General features: G+C 41.6%; 1 protein-coding gene across 1 annotated transcript in view; it reads left to right on the top strand.

Moving 5' to 3' along the window:
- LOC143021448 (SLIT-ROBO Rho GTPase-activating protein 1-like) overlaps nucleotides 1-10,000 on the top strand; it is a 356,550-nt gene that overhangs the window by 371 nt on the left and 346,179 nt on the right. The window lies entirely within an intron of this gene.

The following is a 10,000-nucleotide window of genomic DNA, read 5'->3' as shown; positions in this document are numbered from 1 at the left end:
TATAATCAATGGGTTTAAAGTATTATCATCATTATTTAGTCTGCCCTGTTAGTACGTCATTGTGAAGGTCATTCAGTCTATTGGAAGCTACTTTTGCTCTCCGAGTGACCGTTGCCTATTGCGAGGCCGCGGGTTACTTATTAAATTTTGTGGTGCGCAAATACGCTTTGACTTTTGACATAGGATTGACCCGCAGTATGTTAACCTAAAACGCACACACACGCACACACACATACACACACACACACACACGCACACACATCTACAAAGACTTTGTAGGTTTTATTTTCAGAACGTGGTTGTGACCTCAACAAATGTATTTATTTATGTATTTATTGAATGGAAGGTTCTACATTGAATGATCAGCGAATAACCCTGTGGCTGCGTGTGTGTGTGTGTTGGGGGCTTTTCCAAGGGTAAATAGAATCATCTGGCGAAAGAGAGAACAGACTGTTATAGAGTGGTTCAGGACTTTTGCAGCCAGCTGCACTTCACCGGGATGTATTGTTAGAGTCGATGGCGACCATAGAGCGGTGGTCGAACGCCGGGCCCAGTTTTTTTGTCGGCTCTCGTTCACCGTGATTTATTGTTTGCCAAAAAGGCTTGTCACTCCGGGCAGTTGAATGGTGGGCCTCCCCTCCCCCACCTCCTCTACACACAGACAGACACACACACACACACACACACACACACACACACACACACACACACACACACACACACACACACAATTTTTCAGTGTCAGATACGTCCTGACACTTTAATTGACTGTCAAGATTTAGTACTTCAGTATATGGCGAAGACGTTCCTTCGTGGAGAATAGAATTGTCTGGCGCCAGCCTGAACAGAATCCTTAAACGTGGATATATATATATATATATATATATATATATATATATATATATATATATATATATATATATATATTGCGTATGTAGTTTCTTCCGGAGTAACATTTAGCAAACATTTTGTTTATTTATTTACTTTGCAGCATTTTGAAGTATATACATAGAAAAAAATGTAAGGTTAACAGTGGAATGTCTTAGACTGACTAAAACGTACGCTTCTGTTACAAAAGATGTCACATCATCCAATCAGAAAGCACGTTGGGTAGGTGGGCGGGGTCTCTTTGACGCTCTCAGAATAAACGGGATTTGGTGATGCGGAACGCGTTAGCCAAACTTAAACGAACCAGGGATTTGACCAATAGGCATTTGCTGTGACGTCATAACGATATTGTGAGGTCATAGCATGGCTGCGACGTCATTGCCGTGACGTCGTAATCCTCTTCATGTGTCTGCGAAGCCTTCAAGTTTGCTGACGACATTTTGCGGACCGGCATATGTCCCATTTGCACTCAGAGCGATTTGCTTCCTGATGATTTCATTCAGCTGCTTAGGGGCCAACGACCTCTGGGCCTGCGTGGGTGAGGACTGTCTCGTTGAATGAGTATGTGCTTGAGTCATACATACATATACACACATACCAAAGTTTTTTTTTCATATAAGGGAGGTAACAAAAAAAAAAAAAAAAAGAGGGGGGGCATAGAAACCACTCCCACCCATTCCATCCCTAACATACTCCACTCCCCTCCACCTTCTTCCTTCCCTCTTATCTTGGCACCTTCTTTGGGAATTTTGTTCTGGCTAAAGAGGGGAGTCAAAGAGCTGAACAAAATTGTTTGGCGTTGCCCAGAGGAGAAAAGGACCACATTTGAATTGTAACTGTTTAACGTTGCGAAACCCCTATCAGGAGGCTAGGATGGTGCCCCTTACAGAGGACTTTGCAGCGTGGATTTTATTGAACCATGCCCTTGGTCCAACTCGCTGGCGGCATGGATTGAACTGCCGTCACCTCGACCTCCGCCGCAAATAGGGGCGCTCTAACCCTCGAATTAAAGCTAAAATTATATTTTTCCCGTATAGAAATCACGATCACGAAAGTCAGAACAACTTCTCCCCTGTCCCCTCGAACCAGAATAAAATCGCTTGACGTTAGCCAGAACAAAGTATGTAAAGGTGTTTGTGTGTGTGTGTGTGTGTGTGTGTGTGGTGGGAAGGATTGGTCTTTGTTCTTGGAAAGGTCACTCACCGGGAGGAGGGAATCGCGAGGCTCCTCTTGGCAGAACAAATGGTGTGATGTCTTGATTACAGGAGCGAAGGCGCCGCAGGGACCACCAGAGCTCGTTTTGCGGGCGCCGCAGAGACTGCCGCATCTCGTGCTTGTCTGCCGCAGGCGGCGGCGACGTCCTGCTGCGCTTGGCCCAGGCGTGACGCTCCGTGTGGTGTGCGCATTGCAACTCATTTAGTTCTATGACCCTGTTTGATGTATTGAACTTCTTTATTTGTTTTTATCTTTATTTCGTGTCTATTAATGGTTTGTCTTATTAATTTGATTTTTACTTATTGTTTGGTAAAAGAGGTGTGGAAGGCAGAGGTGGAAGGAGTGAACATGAGGGGGCGACCTAGGATGAGATGGATGGATGGGGTAAAAGGGCATTGGGAAAGAGGGGAATGTCTGTTGAGGAAGGACGGGAGAGGATAGAAGATAGGGGTGAATGGAGAATGGTTGTGTTTGGATAATGCTGTGATGCAGGAGGGGGAGTGGGTGGGGGATGGGGGTGAGGGGGGTATGTATGAGAAATAGATTGACGCAGCTCGAAGGGATTTCTCCCCGTCTTCTTTTCTGCATGATAGGACGGGGAGTGTGTGTGTGGGGGGGGGGTCGCCGATTTAATGAAGTGGACTTGTTTTTGGATATGCTGTGTCTTGTGACACTGCTTCTGACCCAGGGCAGTGGACAGGACGCAGGGATGACCCGTCATCTAGGAGGTGCCAAGATAAGAGTGAGGGAGGAGGGTAGAGGGGAGTGGAGTATGTAGGGAATGGAATGTGTGGGAGTGGTTTCTATGCCTTTGTTTTTTGGCTACCTCCCATGTAAGGGGGAACCCTTTAATGTATGTATGTATTGTTTTATTTATTTGTATTATTTTTATTTGTTTATTTACTTTTATTTTATCTTTTATTATTTGATTTTATTCATCTATTTATTTTTTATGTTTTATATATTACTCTTTATTAATTCATAAGTTTAATCATTCTATATCTTAGTCTTATTGTTTATTTTATTTATTTTATTATCTTTATTTTGTATCTATTTTGCTCAGTCCTGGACATAGCCTGAAGGGTCCAATAGTCAACACGTATCCTTGGTGACAATATCACACCGAGATGGTGCAAAGGAGATTTAAGGAAGGTAGCAGATTGGAAGAATAGGAAAAACTAAAAGTGATCAGGATTCTTCTAATGGAAGTTAACTTACAGTCACAATCACCTGAGAGGCCCTGGATCATAGGGCGAAGGGATCTTCCGTATCACGAAAAGATGAAAGGGCTTTGGTCTTGGTACGAAGGAGTAATCAATGTTCCATCGAGCTTCGTTGAAGGGAGATCCGCAACCCCACCGTAACTGGCAGTTGTACTTGGGTTTTCCCATAGAGAAACGCTGGTCAGTTGTCTGTTTTTTTTTTTTTGTCACCGATTAAGTGGAAGAGAAAAGGAGCAGTCGCCGGTTTGTAGCGCTCTTGTGTGAAGAAGTGTGTGTACACACGAGTGGAGTTATTGAAATCGATAAATATCTTGGACCTAGTCTTGACACCGAGTGCCAACCCATCGGGATTGGACCACAAATAGAGATGTAGGGATAGGTGACGGGGGAGACGGTTCTCTCCGATGTCCATCCCGGAGGACCACGACAACGTCTTCGGCCGTGGCATGAAGACAACACTCCAGCCATAGCACGAAAGGGCGTGAGAGGGCGTGAGCCACATTAGGACGTGTTTACTACTGTGGGCGTTGCTGAGGATGGATAACTTGTGCGCCCCGGAGGACTCCGCCTTGAAAGCCGATCCGCCCCCGACGACGTTGCGTCCCTCCTCCGAGCGGGACCCTGCCTTTCGAAGGGCGCGGTTCCACGGGGAGGAGGAGCAGGGACGGGGGCCGGGGTCCCTGGGTACGTCGTCTCATGGCGGTGCAAGAGGACCTTTGCTCACGCACGCACACACACACACACACACACACACACACATTGCTGGGGATTTCATAAAAGTTGTTTGTGTTGGACAATGAAGAAGGGAGCTTCGTCGTGAATGTAATTTAAAACTTGTGTACTTTTGTGTTTATAAATCGCGCACACACACATACATACATACGTACACATACACGCATACACACATGCAAATATGTATGTATAAAAATATATATATATTATATATACATTATATATATATATATATACATTATATGAAATATATATATATGTATATACATTATATGAATATATATATATATATATATATATATATATATATACTGTATATACACACACAAAATGGCTATGTAACTGTTCGTGTGTGTTTAGTTTTGTGCTTAAGTATGCACTGGTAAGCATTTGGTGAATGTATGTATAATCTTGACAATCTTATACTCCGTCTTAGAGCTGTAAGAGCGTGTCTGCCCCTCCGGTTGGGGCATTACTTCAACAAAGGACAAGTTTTGAAATCCCCTCTCTTCTCTCTCTTTCTCTCATTTTCTCATTCTCTTTCTCTCTTCCATCCTTTTTTCTTACCCCCTTCTCAAAGGAAGTTATACTTGATTTCACAATGTCCGGGTATTATAGTGTGCTTGCAATCCCTCATGTTTGTATTTTTTATCATTCAAATAGTCTACATATACTTATATTTGTCTTCTTTACTCGTCTACCCAATCATTTGTCCGTCTCAGTTTTTTCCTTCTCTCCTATCTCACTCACTTTCTCCCTTCATTTCTCTCTATCCGTCTGTCTCTCACCGTCTGTGGTGACCCCCAGATATGCGTCTGTCCATGTACCCCTGTCTGTGCATTCCCTCCTGTCTGCCTCGCGCATCCGCACCTGAGCGTCCTCGCGTCGCCTTTCCACGAAACACGTGTGAGTTGCTACGAGTACTCCTCTGCTACGACGACGCGGCTGCGTAGGCAACCCCCTCTCGGAGAGGAAAATGTTCGACACACTTGTGTCAATTTGTCTTTACGCGGACCCACGCACTCGAACGCGCATATACACATTCACGCACGTGCACGTGCTCACAGACACACACACACACGCACATCAAAAGAGAGAGGGGATCTGCTGGTAAGGGATGAAAGATAAGCAGGATCATAGAACAAACAAAAATGTATGTTTATAAAATATGAAATGATTAAAGCATTGTAACGGTCAGCTTTCCACACTTTACATAAATTGACGGAATGGATTGGATGAAGATATCCAGGCAAACAACATCAATTGATTGAAGTCAAAACTGTATAAATGGAAAGAGACGGGACCCCATGAGCACAGCTCCCTGTATACTACAACTAGGTACCCCCCCCTCCAGATAAACACAGTTAAAAAAAAAAAATCCAAACGTTGAGACGCAGATCCTCATCTATGACTTCCCATTGACGAAGCCAGCATCGGGATCTTGGCTATAATGTGCGTGTGCAGTTTTAGATCACGTGCTGGACTTGCGTTTGGCAGTTATTACTCTCTCGGACGAGAGCTCATAGCTTTTATTGTTCTATTTTCGGGTGATGGTATGGCCATATACACACCACACACAGTCATCCCTTGTTCAAGAAGTAGAGTAATTATGTGCAGTATTAGTAGAAGCTTTCACGTCGTGAGCGCGGCGCGGACTCCATAGCGTGGGAGTGTGGGACCCTGAGACCACCACATCAGGATTTTATTTTATTTTATTTTATTATTATTTCATTTATTTATTTAGTTCGTGCTTGTGTGTGTATGTGTGAGAGAGAGAGAGAGAGAGGTCCATGAAGTCAGGCACCCGTCATGCAATCATTACCTGTCGCCAGTTAGGGTCCCTTCAAACCGCCTTCCTTCCCGGATGGTCCTTTTCCCCCTTCCCTCTCCGCCTCTAGGCTAGTTAAAATCACGAAAACTCTTGGAAGAACGAAGACTATGCCTTGTATTAAAATCTAGAAACGTTTGAAGGGAAAAGTTTTCAGTATTGGACGCAGTTCCTCCATGTGTTTACATTCAACTTTGTTGGACTATGAGGAAAAAGAAAGAAGTAGGGTTTGCCTTCCCTATTCGAAGAAAAAATCCAGTTGGTACGCCTGACTAAAAAATACATAACACGATTGATCTCGCTGTTAAATGCTCCATACTGACTTGTTAGCTTCCGTTTCATCACCTCGTATCGTAAAACGTACAAATACAAATAAACAAGTGAAAATAAATAATTGAATAAAGTGAAAATAATAATGATAATAAGGTAAGATAACAATAATGATGAGATGATGGGCGAATATTAGTTCCAGTTAGGCTTACACGCGTGCACACATACATACATTCCCACATTTTCAGACTCTCCACTACCATCAACCATCATCAACCATCAACCATCTCCACTACCATCAACCACTACCATCAACTATCCCGACAGGAGACCTTTCGGTCCATAGCGAGGTGGCAAGGATCGCCTAAAGAGAAGGGAGTCCCGGTCTAATGAGATCATGTTCAGGTCAGGGGGCGTTGTATGTCAAATGTATACGAGAATCGTTTGAATATGAATGAATGTGTAAAGTCATATGTGTAAAGTCATATGTAAACTAGCTTTGCATGGTATAAGTGGTAGCCTATTAGGTTGGACTAGTAATTGATTGAATGGTCGAAAACAGAGAGTTGTTTTAAATGGAAAAACTTCTTGATGGAAAAGTGTTGCAAGTGGAGTTCCTCAGGGTTCCGTTCTTGGGCCACTTCTATTCATAGTATATATAAATGATATAGACCATGGACTAAAATCTACTGTTTCCAAATTTGCTGATGATACAAAACTGTGCGGAGTGGCAAATGATCACTCAAACCAATTAGATATTCAAGAAGATTTAGATCAATTACAGCAATGGTCTGAAAAGTGGCTAATGAAATTTAACACAAGTAAATGCAAGGTAATGCACATAGGTAAAAATAACAGTAAGTACGATTACAAGTTATTTGGAAATTCGTTAACAAAAGTGGATAGTGAAAAAGATCTCAGCGTAATTATCAGTAACGACCTCAATTCATCCAAGCAATGTATTTCAGCCTCTGAGAAAGCAAATAAGATTCTGGGACTGATTGCGCGATCTTTTGATTTCAAAAGTCCATCACTCATTAACAAGCTATATAAATCGTTAGTCCGTCCACATTTGGAATATGCTGTTTCCGAATGGTCACCGAATCTTATTAAAGACATTGACAGACTAGAAAAAGTACAACGGTGAGTCACAAAACTGATTCCAAATATCAAATGAAATAATATGAAAATCGACTAAAACACATGAATCTGTTTTCCCTAAAAAAGCGTAGACTCAGAGGTGACTTGATACAGGTCTTTAAGATTTTAAAGGGAATTGACAATATCAAAAGTGACAAAATTTTCACATTGAATGAGAATCAGACAAGAAACAATGGTCTCAAACTGTCCGGAAATAGATTCAATTTGGAAGTAGGTAGAAACAACTTTGCCAACCGTGTAGTTAATGAATGGAATAAACTTCCTGCACAGGTAGTGCAATGTAGTTCAGTTCGAAGCTTTAAGAATCATTTAGATAAATACCTAAGTAAGATGCTGTAATGATTATAATTTGTCTTATATTATTTGTTTTTGTTTTGTTATCGTTTGTCTGTCTGATTTTCAATTATTATTAGTTATATGTCAATTTATTATTTACTATTTACCTGTTTGTTTATTATTTTAACTATACATATGCATTTATTTATGTATTTTATTTGTTATTTACATTATTATAGTTTTTATTTATTATTTTATTATTAATATGATTTTTTTTTTTTTTTTTTTTTTTTTTTTTTTTTTTTGTGCATCCGACCTAGATATGGATCAAAAGGTCTCCTGTCGGCATGCTCCGCCTTTGTAATCCTTTGTCATATGTAAAATGAATATGTAAAAGTCGCATGTAAAATGGGTATGTAAATATGTAAAATCCGTCACTCAAGGCGTCCGTTCTACCCACTCCCCCTCTTAGCTCCTTTATCAAGAGCAAAATATGTGAAGGCGTCACCGTTGCAAAGGGTTTAGGCCAGTGGCAGACTCAACGTAGCGTTTCCTGGTTAACGCTGGCCAGTTTCATTTGAAACAAACGTGGGGCTTTATCAAGGTTGATGCAGGCAAAGACATTATATTAAAAGAGCAGGGCAGGACTCGTAGTAATAGGTTTAAATTGGAAATTTTAGATTTAAGAAGGAAATAGGCAAGAACTGGTTTACCAAGAGAGTGGTCAACAATGTAGTGAGTGCTAAAACAATTGGTTGTTTGAGAAGATTAAATAACTGGATAGTGATGAAAAGTGCCAAGGGACATGAAACTGCTTAGTGTGGGCCTTATGGTCGCTTGCAGTCCCCCCCCCCATTCTTATATATTCTTATGTTAAAATTGCGTCTCGATCGATGGCGACCCCGTTTTGGACCAGCTGCCCTTTGCTCCATCACGTGAATAAAATCGTGTGGCATCAGCCAGACCAACCTATGTTCCTGGCGCCACTGTATTGAACGGAGCCAAGAGAGCCTGGCGACAGATCTTCTGACGGAGGTGAGCTCGAGGTGCTGTTGTCAAGAGCGAAGACGCACGGCGGAGGTGGCGACGGTGCAAGGGCTTCCGTGTAGGCGCCCGGGCAGGTGGCTGAGGCGAGGTAAGGCGAGATGTCGAGTCGTAGGGACAATGACGATAGAAGGATGAGAGAGGGGGGGAACACCCTCACCCCCCGTCAATGGTATAAGCATCTTTAAGCCTTTCATTGTTCAATGGAGTTTACCTAACGCCGAATAAAATCGCGTGGCGGCAGCCAGATTCCATTTGTAAGTGGGTAGCAGTGAATGAGTAAATCGAGTGAGATTGAACCTTTCTGATGCGCTGAGTTCCGCTCAGTTGAAGACTCAATATTAAGTACTAAAACCTTTCTCGAACTCTTTATACTTTATTCTGTCAACTAGCGATTTTATTCGGCTGAGGAAACCTGTGAGCATTGTAAGTGTTTAGGGTCGTTCCAGAAAAAAGAATCCTTCGACGAGAATATTTTCTTCCAGGCTGAATAAAATTGTCTGGTGTCACCTGGAACCCAAATCCTTCAAGTCCGACGGACGTTCTGGAGTTTCCAAGTCGCTGTGAAAAATGTCAATGTTTTTCCGGTTAGGCTAATGCCCGACAATTCTCTCCGGTTTGAAGAAACCACAAGTCTTCAAAACCTCCATGTCTTTGGCAGGCTTCCTTGGACTGCCTAAGACCTCATGGCAACAGCTGCATTGAAGTATTGAAAACTCTCACCGCCACCGCGTCTCAGGCAGCCAAGCAAGCGTTCAGAGAAGCGGTATGTTGTATTAACACTGTCGCCAAAAAGGAAAAATAAGTAATCGTATTATGACTTCGAGTGATTACAATCCTGTTTGATCTTTCTCCGTCTTTGTGATTTGGTTCTGTTAAGTCGCCCCGTACTTCCAGATGGCACGCTTGGCATGAGAGCATGTTATGTGCATCTCGTGTGTCAGGTCTAGGTCTCGTTCGTTGTACTATAACTACACATAACTACACACACACACACACACACACACACACACACACATATATATATATATATATATATATATGTGTGTGTGTGTGTGTGTGTATATGTATATGTATATATATGTATAAATATATATATGTGTTTATATATATATGTATATATATATATGTGTGTGTGTGTGTATGAGTGTGTATATATATCTATATGTATATATATATATGTATATATATATATGTATAAATATATATATATATATTGGAAACTGGTATGTTATAACACATTTGTAAATGTTCACTATAAACCCACTATCGGAGAAATAATAGTACTTCCGATATTATTTCTCTGATAGTGGGTTTATAGTGAACATATATATATATATATATATATATATATGTGTGTGTG

This window comes from Oratosquilla oratoria, chromosome 42 (assembly GCF_046742065.1).
Source record: "Oratosquilla oratoria isolate Oo_2021 chromosome 42, ASM4674206v1, whole genome shotgun sequence".
NCBI lineage: Eukaryota > Metazoa > Arthropoda > Malacostraca > Stomatopoda > Squillidae > Oratosquilla > Oratosquilla oratoria.
The sequence above is the reverse complement of the archived record's forward strand: the minus strand, read 5'-3'. Positions and strand labels throughout refer to the sequence as shown.